We start from the raw sequence: 16501 nt of genomic DNA on the forward strand, positions 1-16501 counted from the left end.
TTCTTTCTTTCTTTCTTTCTCTTTCTTTCTTTCTTCACATCTTCCTTTCTTCATTTCTTCCTTCCTTCCTTCCTTGCTTCCTTCCTTCCTTCTTCTAACCCTGAGGGTCTTCCCCTCCCATTTTGATTTTTTTAATTTTTTTTTTTAATTAAAGGGGCCATCCTTTGGCTCACTTCTTTAAAAGGCCTATTCACTGAATGGATGTTACCTCACTCTAAGTGAGTATATGAAAAGGCCTTAGTCTAAAAGGGCCAACGTCCCCCATTGCATCCTAGATCATCTCTAGTTATCTTGATGAATATCTGGTTACTGGATTCAGATGTCTCTGGAGGATAAAATGAGGCTGGTGACTTTGCACAACCCTCCTTCTCTCAAATCAAAGTCAGCTGCAGATCCCTAATGTCATGGTCCTCTTCAAAAACAAAGGACAAACACAAAATGTGCGTACATAGTAGTTTATATAATATCTCCCACGATATCTCCCAACTCTTTGAGGGCATGAGCAACATCTTACCTTTTTTTTTTCTTTTTTAGCAGGGCAATTGGAGTTAGGTGGCTTGCCCTAGGTCACACAGCTAGTATATGTGTCAAGTGTCTGAGGCCAGATTTGAAGTCAGGTCTTCCCGACTCCATGGCTGGTTCTCTATTCACTGTGCCACCTACCTGCCTCTGCCATCCTCCCTTTTTTAATTCCTCAGCACTTAGTATTTGGTACATAGTAGGTGCTTATTCATGTGTTGGCTTGATATTGTCAAAAGTCTCTCATAAATATTACTTCCCACTGAATAAATGTATCACTGATCTCTCATAGAATCTTGAAAATGTATCTGTTACGACTCTAAACAAGTCAGGTACAGTTTTATATGCCATTATGTACATGGAGGAAGATGTGACTCTTTATTGGGAAAGAGAATGCTAAATCTGACACTTCATATTGACTGTAAGAGACTTAATTAAGTTTGCTTCCAGACACTCTTTGGAGAGATAGATGGATAAAGTACTCATAGGAAGGCAGTGGAGAAAGTCTTTGAATGGTACTCATCTACTAAGCTGTAGATATTTATAGAAGTTGGTCCTATTCAAGGCATACAATTCTAGATGGTGCTGAAAGAGGAACTTTCTGGATGAGAATGATCTCTCTTTCTATAATGAAGCTCTCATCTTATCTTAGCTCAAGAGTCCATTTACTGTTACGTATTTCTAGGTATATTCTATTATATAGAACTTCTCTGCTTTTTTTTCTCTTTTGTTTAAATAAATGGCTTCATTTGGTATTTGTTATTTGTGATAGTTCTTTGTATAATTAGCATTTAGTCAGGAGGGGCTAAAAGTAGTGAGGGTAAGCTGAGATATTCTCCTTCTTTAAAGTGGTTAGTGAAGTGGCCTTCCTTTTGAGCTTAGACTTGTGCTCCTGGATCAGAGACATTTAAAAATATAAAAATACAAATATAATTCTAGGCAAATAATACTATTTTATACTGGAAGAGACATTTTCAAGCCTCTGCTATCCAGGACCTTCCTCTCCCAGCTATCCTTCTGGCAATATAGGCATGACCCTTCCCCTACTCTCTGTAAAGGTGATCCATACTTCATATCAAACCTACTAATTCCACTCATAAACCACATTAACATATGTAAACAAACCATACACATATATCTTACATGACACGCAAATATAATTATTCAGATGGTGACCTTCACTCATGAGAAGAAAAATAAAAACACACTAAAACTGTTTTTCAAATACATGCCAAGCAGAAATTCTGCATGCTTGTTACTACAGAAAAGCTAATTTTCTCTAAATAAGAAAACAAGGTTTCTTCTTTTTCATTATGCTTATAATATGTGAATTAATATTGGGAAGAGAGGCCAGAGAGACAGAAACAGAATTAATTTGGTCAAACCCAGGTACTCAACCCATCTAACCAATTATACTTCTCTCAATGGGTGATAAAACAACAAGATAATTAGGCTAAACATTACACAAGCATAATAGGTACGCACTTGAAGCAAATGACTATAACTCTCATATCTCAAATATCTAAAGGAAAATCAATGCTGTTTATAGTAACTATGTGTGTGTGTGTGTGTGTGTGTGTGTGTGTGTGTGTGTATTTACTTTATGCAGAATTAAGTGGTGAATCCTGTTAATTTGTCCCTTTCCTCTATCAGGAGCATTTCCTCTATTTACTCCCAGAACTACTTTAACCAACAAAAAGCTACAATATGCTCTAAGTTTTTGGGGTTTACATCTTCTTGAAAGTATGTTTTATGAGGCTCACCAACATGTATAACTTTACTAGGTAGAAAGATATTGCATTTATTTAAAAGGATATGTATTTAGTGAAGTAGTATAGGGAAAGGAACAAAATAATTTTCTCTCCCTTAATTATGGAGTTTACTTTCCTACAAACACACGTGTCTTTAGTAGGGAGAACTGAACAAGTAAAATTTCTATGCCTCTGGGGCATATGCACTTCAGGAACTTGAAGGGACACTTGTGTACAGGGAATGCACATGCAGGAACATTTCCATCTGGGCTGCCAATTTTGTTTGTTGATGTTATCATGTTGCTCTTCACTGTATGTACCTTGTGCTGGAGGTGAATCCCTGATTCTCCCCCCTGATCTTCATGTGTACTGATCCCCAGAAATTGTCATTTCTCTTCTCTTTCTCTTCTTCAGCTATTTAGTTCTTTCTAAGTCACCTAATACCTCGAATTCTTTTTCTCCCATTCTCTCTCTAACTCTAAAGTCTGGTAAACTACTTCACAATTTAACTGAAACTACTCTTTCCAAAGTCACCAAAAGTCTCTTAATAGTCAAATCTAGTGTTCTTTTCTCAGTCCTCATCCTTCTTTCCATCTATTCAGCCTTTGCCACTGTTAATCACTTTCTCCTTGATATTTAATTCATTTTAGTTTTCATGACACTACTCTATTCTGGTTCTTCTCCTACCTATCTGACCACTCCTTACTTTCCTCTGCTGGATATTCATCTGAGTAACATTTGATAATTCTGTTCTGGGTCCTATTCTCTTCTTACTTTATACATTTTCTTTGATGATCTCATTAGCCACCAAGGATTCAATTATCATCTCTCTGTTGATTATTTTTCAGAATTATTAACCAGCAGGTGATTGTAACAACCCAGGTATTAGGTAATGGTTTGCAGCCCAAAGTTCTCTCCTAACCTCCAGATTCTCAACCCCAACTGCTTATTGGATGTTATAAACTGAAGTCTTAGAAACATATTGAACACAATATAACTAAACCTGAATTCAAATTCCTCTCCAAAGCCTCCCCTTTTCCTAACTTTATATTATTATGGCAGACATTACCATCATCTCTGTCACCAGAATCATAAACAAGGTATCATCCCCAACTGCTCAGTCTTTCTGCTCCCATATTGTATCCATTACCATTTGCTATCAATTTCCCTTTGTAACATTTCTCGTGTAAATTCTCTTGTCTTCCCTTAAATAATTCTAGTGCAGGCCTTCATTACCTAATATCTGAACTATTGGAATCACTGCTTGTTGGTCTCTTTGCCTCCAGTATCACTCCATGCATGACTGTCCTTCACTCATATGTCATAGTAGTCTTCTTAAAGTACACTTCTGATCATCTAACACACACCCTAACAAATAAATGAAAGTAAAAGATGATCTTTATCACCTTTAGTATCAAAGACAAAACCCCCTGTTTGGCATTCTAAGCCCTTTGTAACCAGACCCTCAATATCTTTCTAGTCTTCTTATACCTTACCCTCCCCTTCACAATGTCTTTGTGATCCATTGACACTGATCACCTTGCTGTTCATGGAACAAGATGCCCCAATAAATTCAATTTGGTAATTTTAATTCTTATAGAAAATATGCACAATTTGTGAATGGAGAGTTGCAGACTTAAGAATCAAACATTACAGAAGAGAAAAAAAAATAAGATTTCCATTTGTTATTTTACAAAATTAAATGATTGGAAGTACTTCCAATGGTACTTGTCAATTATCAATCTTCCACTCTCTAGTCAAGTATTTACTTCTCCATATCTCCATGCCTATGGTATTTCAGCAATTGTGAATAAAGCCACTTATATACACATTTGTATATTTTTATGTATGTGTGTGTATATATATATATATATATATGCATATATACACACACTATACATATAAAATATACATACATATGCAGTGTGTGTGTTTGTAATACAAAAAGAGAAATAGAATTGGTTCATTGGCACTGAAGAAAATTGGAAACTATGCTTCATATAAACTATTAAAAATATATAGATAATCCCTTTGCAAAATATACACATACTAAATTATTTGTTATATACCCTTTGAATATTAAATCATAAAAAATTCTGCAAATACCTAATGGGGATGTTGCTACTTGATACTCAAAACCAAATCAATGTTTTGGTGTTAATTTGGAAAACTAAGAGCCGGCATGTCTATTTACCCATCCTTGCAACAATCTCTGCGATCCACAACACAGCAATTCTTACAGAATGCAAACATACACACACAGAGACACACACATACAAACACACACACACATACTTTGGAGACAGACAATTTACATTTCTTTCATACAGTCCAACGGGATAAATAGAGGGCTCATGAAATCTAATAATTCAGCATATTTCAGAATCAGACTTTGTATTATTTCGACCACAAAGTTGCTTTTCCAAACAGCTTGAAATCAGAAAGGAAATGTAAGGGGTAAATAAATGGCCACAATTGCAAGACAGTTAACTAAATCATAGAAAGGTCTTATTCCAAATTACTCAAAAGGATAAGAAAATAGATGAAAGCAAGAGATAGAAAAGAACTTAGAGAAAATAAAGCTACTAGAGGATTCACTAGACATGGGGATGAGATAGAAATGAAATGCTCAACTCTTAAATTTCTTATCACAAGCATTCCAAAGTTATACACAAAGGATAAAACCAATATTTTTATACGGTCTTTATCTGGATAATCTGGGGAGGAAAATTTTGTTGTATCTTTGTGAATTTATTCTATTTTTAAATAGACATTTTGTCTTCATAGACCCTGCCTGGATTTATTACGGGCAATTTAAGTAACAGCTCAAATATGACACCACATTCTTCTTTATTATTTTATATAATTTTGAGTCCCTGGAGCAGACTTTCTGACTGCTTTTGTCTCTTCAACTTTACCTAACTACATTTAAACATTGAGCCTCAATTCTATTATCTCTTACAAAAGCACTTGCGTTAATGAACTACTTTGCTACTATTTAAGCTTAAGCATATTGCACCCAAAATATCCTAAACAAAATCCTTACTAATTGGACTGAAACACTGAATCTGAATGAAATCAATCCATTAGGGTTGAACATTGGATATAGGGATTAGATAATTTTCCTAGTTCTGAAACTCAGTAGATGAGAGAGAACTAAAATGTCAGTAATAATAATATTGTAATAAAAATCAAAGAACTTGTTTAGTCTAGAAGACTTTATTTGGAAGATAAAAATTAAACTTTTACAAATCAGAGATTCCAATAACATCATTTAATTTTCCTATATTCAGCACTGATCTCATCAAAGAGCATATAGGTAGCTGTCCAACGTGTTTAAGAGAGTCATGCTGGGACTGGCACCCATTGCGTCATAATTGACAGTAGCATTGCTGATGAAATAGGTAGTTGTAAGGTTAAAACAGACAGAATTGTCAGAAAGGTGATATCTGATCTTTGTAGCCATTGCATGTTATATATTACTTGATTCTTCGGAGAGTCTCGGATGAAATATTAGAATGTTAAGGAAACACAGAAAGATTATTTTTCCTGAAAAAGCATTGGAAATTATACTGCCACCACCAAAAAAAAGGACAGTGTTATTTGGAGTCTTTCAGTATATAGAACAGCCTAATGGGACCTCATGCTTGAGTTCCTCAGATATTTTCTGAATGATGAAATGACACCATGCCTCTGTATTAGTTTGATTTTCAGTGCCTATATTTAAAAAAAAAGAAAAAAAGTTAGAAAAAAAGATAAATTCCAACCAAAGCAATGTACTTCTACCTTCATGGTGTTATATAACTAAAATGACTCACTTTAAATAAACACAAATAGTCAGTGGTTCCTGTAAAATAGGATAATAGCAATTCATATATATATCTATAGGATTAGAGATTTGGAGAATGAAGAGACTTTAAACACCATGAGCAGTTAAATCCAATATTGATTCCTATGTAATGAGGCTAGTAAACCAATGCCATGTTCATTGAGTTACCAGATGTCCCAATGTTACTGTATATCAACTAATAGGAAATTTATACTTGCCATTTTTCTGCATGTATTCATATTTTCATGCATATACATAAATTCACATCCAGAGAACTCTAGTTGTAAATTACTCAAATACCCTTTAGGTAAAATTTATTTTGATGGACTGGCATAACATTCTTATTTTTTACTTTTTAAATTATATTGTTTTATCTTCAGTTTCAAATTTTCTTCCTTGCCCCACCATTTACCATGTACAATGTGAAAGCAAGAAATATAATACCCATCATACATATGTAGTCATGTAAAACCAAATACCTTATTAGCCATGTTGCAAAAAAACAAGAAAAATACATACATACATACATACACACACACACACACACACACACACACACACACACCAATCTGTACTCAGATTTAAGAAGTTCATTACCGAAAAAGAAGAAATCATTTTATAACACAAGTCCTTTGGAAGTGTTATGGATCATTATATTGGTCAGAGTAACAAAGTCTTTAACAGCTAATCATCTCTATGATATTGCTGTTGCTGTGTGTGATGTTCCTGGTTTTGCTCACTTCACTTTGCATCAGTTCGTATAAGTCTTCACAGATTTTTCTGAAACCATATCCCTCATCATTTCTTAAAACACTATAGTGTGCCATTACAATCATATACCATAATTGATTCAGTCATTACCCAAATGATGGGCATCCCCTCAGTTTCTTAATTTTTGCCACCCTAAAACAACTTGCCATATTAGAAAATAAATTAATGTCCTTTTCCTTTTTCCTTGGTGTTTTTGGAGTATAGCCCTCATAGTATGACTGTTTGGTATGGACCATTTTATAGTTTTTGATGCATAGTTCTGACATGCTGGGTAGACCTCTTTGAAGTAAATGGAACAGATCACACAGGATTGTCAGACCTGGATGATTTGGGTTCTGTGTTTGCTGTAGGGAATTCACATGAATTCACAAATCTATTGGAGTGTTAGTCTTCAATCAGCCAAACTAAATAATTCTTCCTAAAAACCCCACTTAAATTGATGGTCATATAATAATAGTCTGCTTTAACATATAATTGTAAGTGCATATATGACCAAAGTATTCTACATTTTTAATGAGTTTCCATATACTTTGTCTATATGATTTCTAAGGAACAGTAATGAATCTGAGATATATATTCATGCAAACAAACATACATACATATATACAAACACATAAAAACAAACATACATGTATACCTATATATATATATATACACATACATACATACATATATATACACATCAATCTGTACTCAGATTTAAGAAGTTCATTACCAAATGAACATATATATATACACATATATATGGAGAGAGAGAGAGAGAGAGAGAGAGAGAGAGAGAGAGACTTTTGTCAGTAGAATAGAAAAAATATTTTTGAAAGAAATTTTCCTCAGCTCACTGGTTGAGGAGAGAGAATTGGAATGGTCTTTACTCCCTATTTCTACTTTCAAGTTCTCTCTCTTCCTCTGTCCCTCAGTAATCTCTCTTCCTTTGCAGTTCATATTATTCATATCAACCATGCAGTTAAAATCCTGGCAGCTGTTGCCTAGACTCCCAGGTCACTTCCCTTCCTTCTGTAAGGAGTTTGATATTTGACTTATTTTTCTCTCCTCTTCCACTTTTTACCTCATACTAAGGGACTTCAACACACTGTTTCAACAATCCAGTTAGCAGCTGTTGTGGGGCTGAAAGACCAACACAAACCCAACAACAAGAATGCTCCCAGCATGCTGCAAAAGCACAGGTTCTTTTGATCTGCTTCAGTAAGGAACGCAACATTAAGGGGTTGACAAGCTTACTTTAATTCAGCACATAAATATAATTCACTTAGTTCAGGGGAAAAAAAACCAGCACCCTGAACTTCAGAGCAAAATACAAAGTACAAGCATTGACAGACAGACCTTGTCTGATTCAAATCCCAATACATAGTTACCAGAGTTTTAAAAAGTCCCAACATCTGGGTTACAAGCTGGAGGGCACTTAGCTACAGCTTCCCGGAGTCTACGCATGAGCACCACCATGAGTGAGAGCCCTAAATAAATTACAAACATTGACAGACAGACCAAATACAGATTCACAGTTACCAACATCTAGGTTCACCCCAGGAACTCATAAAATGAGCTGGCCCAGAGTCAAGCATGCTACCGCTGCTGTGGTAAGAGCTCCAAAGAAGAGAAAGCCAACCCCTGGTTTTATATCTTTTTCAGGGTCAGGGATGAGTCACACATGCGACTCACCCAGGTGACCTAGAATCATCACAAAGAAGCAACTTAAACCCAGTGTGGTCTAAAAGCCTTTGCTGTCCCAGACATGTCACTCAAACTCATGTGTAAACTAGGCCCTCCCCTGAGTTAGCCCCACCTTGGGCCCCACCTTAGTTACCAATCCACACCCACATAGGTTTTACACCTAATAGGGATTTGGGCCTGGGGCTTAGCACCTAGTAAGACTCAATTAAATACACTGAATTAATCAAAGGAAACAAAAGCCAAACTCTTCAAGGGCACTTGGTTGAGCTAAGTGCTAAGAGCCCATTTTTTTTTACCAAGACACACACGCATGTGGATTCTCCATTAAATACCTTAACCACTGAGTTGCTCAATCTGCTATCTCCCTTGAACTATTTCTCCATCCTGCTTTAGCCACTCAGAAATACAGTTACACCCTTGATCTTACCATCACCCACAAACTTACAGGCTCTCTGTTTGAGAATTCAGAAATCTGAGAGGACTCTGGGAAGATGGGAGAGTAGGTCAGAAAATATTCATTAGGGAAATTGGTCTATAATTTTCTTTCTCTATTTTGACCCCTCCTGGTTTAGCAATTAGTACCATATTTGTTTCAAAAAAACCCAATTTGGTAGGATGCCTTCTTCACCTATTTTCCCAAAAATAGTCTATAAAGTGTGGGAATTAATTTTTTCTTTAAATGTTTGGTAGAATTCACACATAAATCCATCTAACTCTGGATATATTTTCCTTGGGAGTACATTGATGGCTTGTTCAATTTCTTTTTCTGAGATGTGTGGTTATTTAGTATTTTATCCTCTTCTGTTAATCTGGAGAGTTTCTATTTTTGTAAGTATTCTTCCATTTCTCTAAGATTATCAAATTCATGGACATACAATTGGGCAAAATAATTCCTAAATATTGTTTTAATTTCTTCTTCATTGGAGGTGAATTCACCCTTTCCATTTTTGATACTGGTAATTTGAATTCTTTTTTTTTTCTTTTTTTAAATCAAATTGACCAAAGAGTATTCAATTTTATTGTTTTATTTTCATAAAACCAGCTTTTAGTTTTATTTTTAGGTCAATAGTTTTCTAGATTTCAATTTTATTAATCTCCTTTTTAGTTTTCAGTATTTCTAATTTGGTATTTGATTGGGGATTTTCAATTTGTTCTTTTTCTAGCTTTTTCTTTTTCATGCCCAATTCATTGATCTCCTTTTTCTTTATTTTATTCATGTAAGTATTCAGAGATATCAAACTTCCCCTAAGAACTCCTTTTGCTGCCTCACATAGATTTTGCCAAGTTGTCTCATTATTTTCATCCTCTTGAATGAAGTTACTGATTATTTCCATGATTTGTTGTTTGACCTACTCATTCTTTAGGATTAGATTTTTTAGTTTCCAGTTAGTTTTAAGTTTATCTTTCTGTAGCCTTTTACTACAAATAATTTTTATTGCATCAGGATCTGAAAAAGATGCATTGACTATTTCTGCCTTTCTGCACTAGATTGTGAGGTTTTTATGCCCTAGTAAATGGTCTATTTTTGTGTGTATTCCATGTACCACTGAAAAATGGTATATTGTTTTCTATCCCCATTCTGTTTTCTACATAAGTCTGTTATATCTATGTTTCCTAAAATTCTGTTCACCTCCTTAACTTCTTTCTTGTTTATTTTGAGGTTAGATTTATCAAGTTCAGAGAGGGAGAGATTGAGATCCTTCAATAGTATAGTTTTGCTGTCTATTTCTTCCTGTAACTCCCTTAACTTCTCCTCTAAGAATCTGGATGCTGTACCACTTGGTGCATATATGTTAAGTAATGATACTACATCATTGTCTATGGTGCCTTTTAGTAGGATATAGTTTCCTTCCTTATGTCCTTTAATTAGATCTGTTTTTTATTTTCCTTTATCTGAGATTAAGATTGCTAACTCTGCCTTTTTTATTTCCCCTGAAGAATAACATATTCTACTCCAACTTTGAACTTTACCCTGTGTATTTCTTGTAAGCAACACATTGCAGGTTTATGGTTTTTAATCCATTCTGCTATCCATCTCTGTTTTATGGAAGAGTTCATCCCATTCACATTCACAGTTTTGATTACTATCTGTGTCTTTTCTCTATCCTATTCTGTGCCCCCCCCAATTTATAGTTTTATTTTTCCTTTCCTTTCCTCAAAAAAGTTTTGCTTTTCACATCTGCCTCCCTCAATTTCCCCTCCCTATCAACACTCCTCCCTTGTCTTCCCTTTTCCCTTACTACTTCTTAGTTCCCTTCTAAATACCCCCTCCTTTCTTTTCCCTTTCTACTACTACTGCCTGTAGGAAAACTTGGATTTCTATACATTTCAATGTATGTTCTTCCCTCCTTGAACCAGAGAATAAAGCTCAAACTCTGCTCTATCTCTTCCTTATCTCTTCTCCCAGAACAATCCCTTTGTAGCCCTTAATTATTTTTTATCATCACATCAGTTAGTTTATACTCAAACCATCTTTATATGTATATTCCTTTTAATTGTCATAACTGTACTTTCTAAAGATTAACAATTATATGTATATATTTGTATATCATATATAAAACAATATAATTCTATATAAGGATGTAAACAGTTTACTCTTATTGAATCACAAGGTTTCCCCCCCATTTACTTTTTTATGCCTTTTTTTACTTTTGTATTTGAAGATCATATTTTCCTTTGAGCTCTGGCATTCTCATCAGGAAGGTCTGGAATTCCCTTATTTTATTGAATGTCCATCTCTTTGCCTGAAATATTATGCTTAATTTTGCTGCACAGTTGATCTGTGGTTGCAGTCCAAGCTCCTTTGCCTTTCATCCTTGCTCCATGCCTTCCATCCTTTAATGTAGAAGCTGTGAGGTCCTGCGTGATCCTGATAGTAGTTCTGAGATATTTCTATTTTTTTTCTGGCTGCTTGCAGGATTTTCTCCTTAACATAATTCTGGAATCTGGCTATGATATTCCTTGGAGTTTTCAATTTGGCATCTCTTTCAGAGGGTGGGAGGTGGATTCTTGTGATGACTATTTGCCCTCTGTTTCTAGGACCTTATGGTAGGTTTCCTTGAGGATTTCTTGGAAGATATCGTCCAGGTGCTTTTTTCATCATGGCTTTCTGGTAGACCAATAATCCTTAGGTTATCACTCCTGGATCTATTTTCCAAGTCAGTTGGTTTTCTGATGACATATTTTATGTTTTGGTGTACTTTTTAGTTCTTTAGATTTCCTTTGACTGATTCTTTTTTTTAAAATTTATTTAATATATTTAGTTTTCAGCCTTGATTTTCACAAAAGTTTGAAATACAAATTTTTCCCTGTTTCTGCCCTCCTCCCACTCCAACATGGTATATATTCTGGTTGCCCCGTTCCCCAGTCAGCCCTCCCATCTCTCACCCCAATCACATCCCATCCCCCTTTCCCTTCTTCTCTTGTAGGGCAAGATAAATTTCTATGCCCTGTTGCCTGTGTAGCTTATTTCCTAGTAGCATGAAAAAACTTTTTTTTGTTGCTGTTGTTTTTGAATGTCTGTTTTTAAAACTTTGAGTTACAAATTCTCTCCCCTCTTCCCTCCCCCACCCCACCCTCCCTAAGAAGGCAAACAATTCGACATAGGCCACATGTGTATCATTATGTAAACCCTCCACAATACTCATGTTGTGAAAGATTAACCATGATTTGCTCCTTCCTAACCTATCCCCCTTTATTGAATTTTCTCCCTTGACCCTGTCCCTTTTCAAAAATGTTTGTTTTTTATTACTTCCTCCCCCCATCTGCCCTCCCTTCTATCATTCCCCCTTTTTTATCTTCTTCCTCCTTTTTTCCTGTGGGGTAAGATACCTAATTGAGTGTGTATGGTATTCCCTCCTCAGGTCAAATCCGATGAGAGCAAGATTTACTCATTCCCCCTCCCCTGCCCCTTCTTCCCTTCCTACAGAACCACTTTTTCTTGCCACTCTTATGTGAGATAATTTACCTCATTCTATCTCTGCCTTTCTCCCTCTCTCAATATATTCCTCTCTTCTCCCTTAAATTGATTTTATTTTTAGATTTCATCCCTTCATATTCAACTCACCCTGTGCCCTTTGTGTGTGTGTGTGTGTGTGTGTATATATATATATATATATACACACACATACACATATATATACCCACATATACACATACATAGACACACATATGTATATATACGTATACATATATATATATATATATATATATATATATATATATATATATATATATATATATATATATATATATATATATTTGCATACTCCTTTCAGCTACTATGATATTGAGGCTTCATGAATCATACATATAATCTTTCTATGTAGGAATGTAAACAAAACAGTTTAACTTTAGTAAGTCCCTTATGATTTCTCTTTCTTGTTTACCTTTTCATGCTTCTCTTGATTGTTCTGTTTGAAAGTCAAATTTGTATTCAGCTCTGGTCTTTTCACTGAGAAAACTTGAAAGTCTTCTATTTTATTGAAAATCCATATTTTGCCTTGGAGCATGATACTCAGTTTTACTGGGTATGTGATTTTTGGTTTTAATCCTAGCTCCATTGACCTCTGGAATATCATATTCCCAAGCCCTTAGGTCCCTTAATGTGGAAGCTGCCAGATCCTGTGTTATCCTGCTTGTTTTTCTACGGTATTCAAATGTTTTTTCTGTCTGCTTGCAGGTATTTTCTCCTTGATCCTGGAGCTCTGGAATTTGGCAACAATGCTCCTAGGAGTTTTCTTTTTTGGATCTATTTGAGGAGTCAATCTGTGGATTCTTTCCATTTCTATTTTACCCTCTGGCTCTAGAATATCATGGCAATTCTCCTTGATAATTTCTTGAAAGGACAATATCTACGCTTATTTTTCTTGATCATGGCTTTCAGGTAGGTCCAATAATTTTAAATTATCTCTCCTGCATCTATTTCTAGGTCAGTGGTTTTCCAATGAGATATTTGACATTGTCTTCCATTTTTTCATCTCCTTTGGTTCTGTTTTATAATATCTGATTTCTCATCAAGTCACCAGCTTTCACTTGCTCCAATCTCATTTTTAAGGTAATATTTTCTTCAGTGGTCTTTTGGACCTCCTTTTCCATTTGGGTAATTCTGCCTTTCAAGGTGTTTTTCTCCTTATTGGCTTTTTGGAGCTCTTTTGACATTTGAGTTAGTCTATTTTTTAAAGTGTTGTTTTCTTCAATATTTTTTTCAGTATTTCTGGGGTCTCCTTTAGCAAGTCATTGACTTGTTTTCTATGGTTTTCTTGCATCATTCTCATTACTCATCTCAATTTTTCCTCTACTTCTCTAACTTGCTTTTCCAAATCCTTTTTGAGCTCTTCCATGGCCTGAGACCAGTTCATGTTTTTCTTGGAGGATTTTGGTGTAGGCTCTTGGACTTTGTTGACTTCTTAGGCCATATGTTTTGGTCTTCTTTGTCACCAAAGAAGGATTCCAAAGTCTGAGACTGAATTTGGTTGTGTTTTTGCTGCCTGGCCCTGTTCCCAGCCAACTTACTTGACCCTTGAGTTTTTGGTAGGGATATGACTGCTTGTAGAGCAAAGAGTACTTTGTTCCAAGCTTGATGGGATGCACTGTTGATTTCAGAAGTATTTCTATACAGCCAGCTCTGCCACCCCAGCACTCCTCCTTCCTCAAGAACCACCAACCTGGACCTGATGCAAATCTTCAGCAGGCACTGCACTCCTGCTCTGATCCGCCACTTAATTCCTCCCACCACGTGGGCCTGGTGTCAGAAGTAACTGCAGCTGTAGTTCTGTATGTGCACCTCCCCCGCTGCCCCTGGGGTGGTGGCCAAACCACAACCTCTGTCCCCCGCAGCTTTTCCCACTAACCTTCTCTGTTGTCTTTGGTGTTTGTGGTTTGAGAAGTCTGGTAACTGCCACAGCTCACTGATTCAGGGTGCTAGGCCTGTCCTGCCTGGCTCCTGGTCTGGTTGTCCCTGCTGCCTCCCATGCTGAGCTCTGCTCCCCTCCACTCTGCCTGCGATGGACTGCCTCCAGAGACCATCCAGGCTGTCCTGGCTGGATCCCTGCTTCCCTCTGCTATTTTGTGGGTTCTGCAGTTCTAGAATTTTTTCAGAGCCATTTTTATGGGCTTTTGGAGGGACATGGTGGGGAGCTCATGAAAATCCCTGCTTTCCAGCTACCATCTTCGCTCCACCCCCGGAAGTCCGTTTGACTGATTCTTGATGCCTCACGAAGTCAGTAGCTCCTACTTGCCCAATTCTAATTTCTAATGAATTGTTTTCTTCATTTAGCTTCTTTACCTCCTTTTCCATTGGGTCAATCTTACTTTTCAGGGAGTCATTTTCTTCCATTAGATCCTGAACCCCCTTAACCATTTTGCCAATTTTACTTTTTAAATATTTGTTCTCATCAGTCTTTTTTTTTCCATTTTTTCTTTAACCTCTCTAATTTGGCTTTTGAAATCCTTTTTTATTTCTTTCAGGATTGTTTTTTGGCCTTGAGACCAGTTCATATTTGATTTTTACCGTTTCAGATGTGGGTATAGTGTAAATGCTGTCCTGTTCTGAATTGGTATTTTGACCTTTCCGGTTTCCATATTAAGAACAAGTGGTCTTCTTTTCCTGGATTGCTTCTTCACTGTAGTTACATTTTTCCTGGCTTTTAAAGTCCATCTCTGCTTCTGAGGCACAGGGGACTCTGTCCCAAGCATCTTTGCTGGGAACTGGGGGCCTGGTTGCTGGCTTTGTGTGCTGTTTCTTCTTGTTTTATCAACTAATGGCTATATAATGCTGCCACTCACCTCGTGCTGAGCTAAAACTACCTGGTGTGTGCCAAGGATAACCTGGTGAAGACTTTCTGAGTTTTCCTTGCCTGTCGCAGTGTAGGGGTAGGGGGCAGGGTGGTCTGGCTGCTGGAAGTCTCCTCTTACATTTGGACTGTATTATAGCATGCGTGGTCTCAGCCATTGTCTACACTGCTGTCTGCCAATTCCCCTGGATGTGCAAAGGCATGCCTGTGGTCCTGGTGATGGTGCTTGCCAGCTCCAACCCTTGGCACTCAGGAACTCCCACTGGTCTGCTAAGGTGGGGCTTGCTGGGATGCCTCCCTTCCTGCAATGACTTCTATGTGACAAGATTTGTAAGAAGGTTCTGGTAAGTCCCTGTTTTCACTCCTTCATCTTGGCTCTGCCCCCCACCTTTGAGGTTTATGTTAAGAGGCAAAAAGTAATGTCAAATGGTCACCTGCTGAAAAAGATTTCAAAGATATTTGAAAATACTTTAAAAATCAAATGACAAAATGGAGGAAAAATTAAAAAAATAAATAAGAATAATCCAAGAAAAACAAATTAAGAAAGCAAACTCCACCAATTAAATAAAGACTATGATAGCCTTGAAAATTAGCACTGGGCAAGTGATTCCAGAGAAATTGTAAGAGATCAAGAAATAATTAAACAAATATAAATAATGAAAATCAGAAGAGAAAATGTAGCATCGTATAAGATAAACAACAGACCTGGAGAATATATCAGGAAGAGAAAACAGAAATAATTAAACTAACTGAAAGTTATGATCAGAAAAATATCATAACACAAGAAATAGTTAAAGAAAATTGTTTTGAATTATTAAAATGCAGAGGGAAAGTAGAAATAAAAAAAACCCCTCGATCACCACTTAAAAGAGATCTTATGAAGAAAACTCTGAAAGTCAAATTCCAAAACCACTAGCTCAAGGAAAAAATATTAAAAGCCACAAGAATAAAAGAACTTAAACGTGATGATGCCACAATTAGAATCACACAAGACTTAGCAGCAGAGACATTAAAGAACTGCAGGTCTTGGAAGATTATATATAGAAGACCACAAGAACTGGGGCTCTGGCCAAAAATATCATACCCAATAAAATTAAACATAATTCTGAATGCATTAAAAAGGACATCTGATCAACTGTCAGACTTCC

The 16501-nt window shown here is 36.2% G+C and overlaps 1 pseudogene; it reads right to left on the minus strand.

Moving 5' to 3' along the window:
* The window catches only part of LOC118839813, a 99851-nt pseudogene extending 84340 nt beyond the window's left edge, over positions 1-15511 (minus strand).
* Positions 15512-16501: the final 990 nt, after the last annotated feature.

Source organism: Trichosurus vulpecula, chromosome 1, assembly GCF_011100635.1.
Source record: "Trichosurus vulpecula isolate mTriVul1 chromosome 1, mTriVul1.pri, whole genome shotgun sequence".
Classification (NCBI taxonomy): domain Eukaryota; kingdom Metazoa; phylum Chordata; class Mammalia; order Diprotodontia; family Phalangeridae; genus Trichosurus; species Trichosurus vulpecula.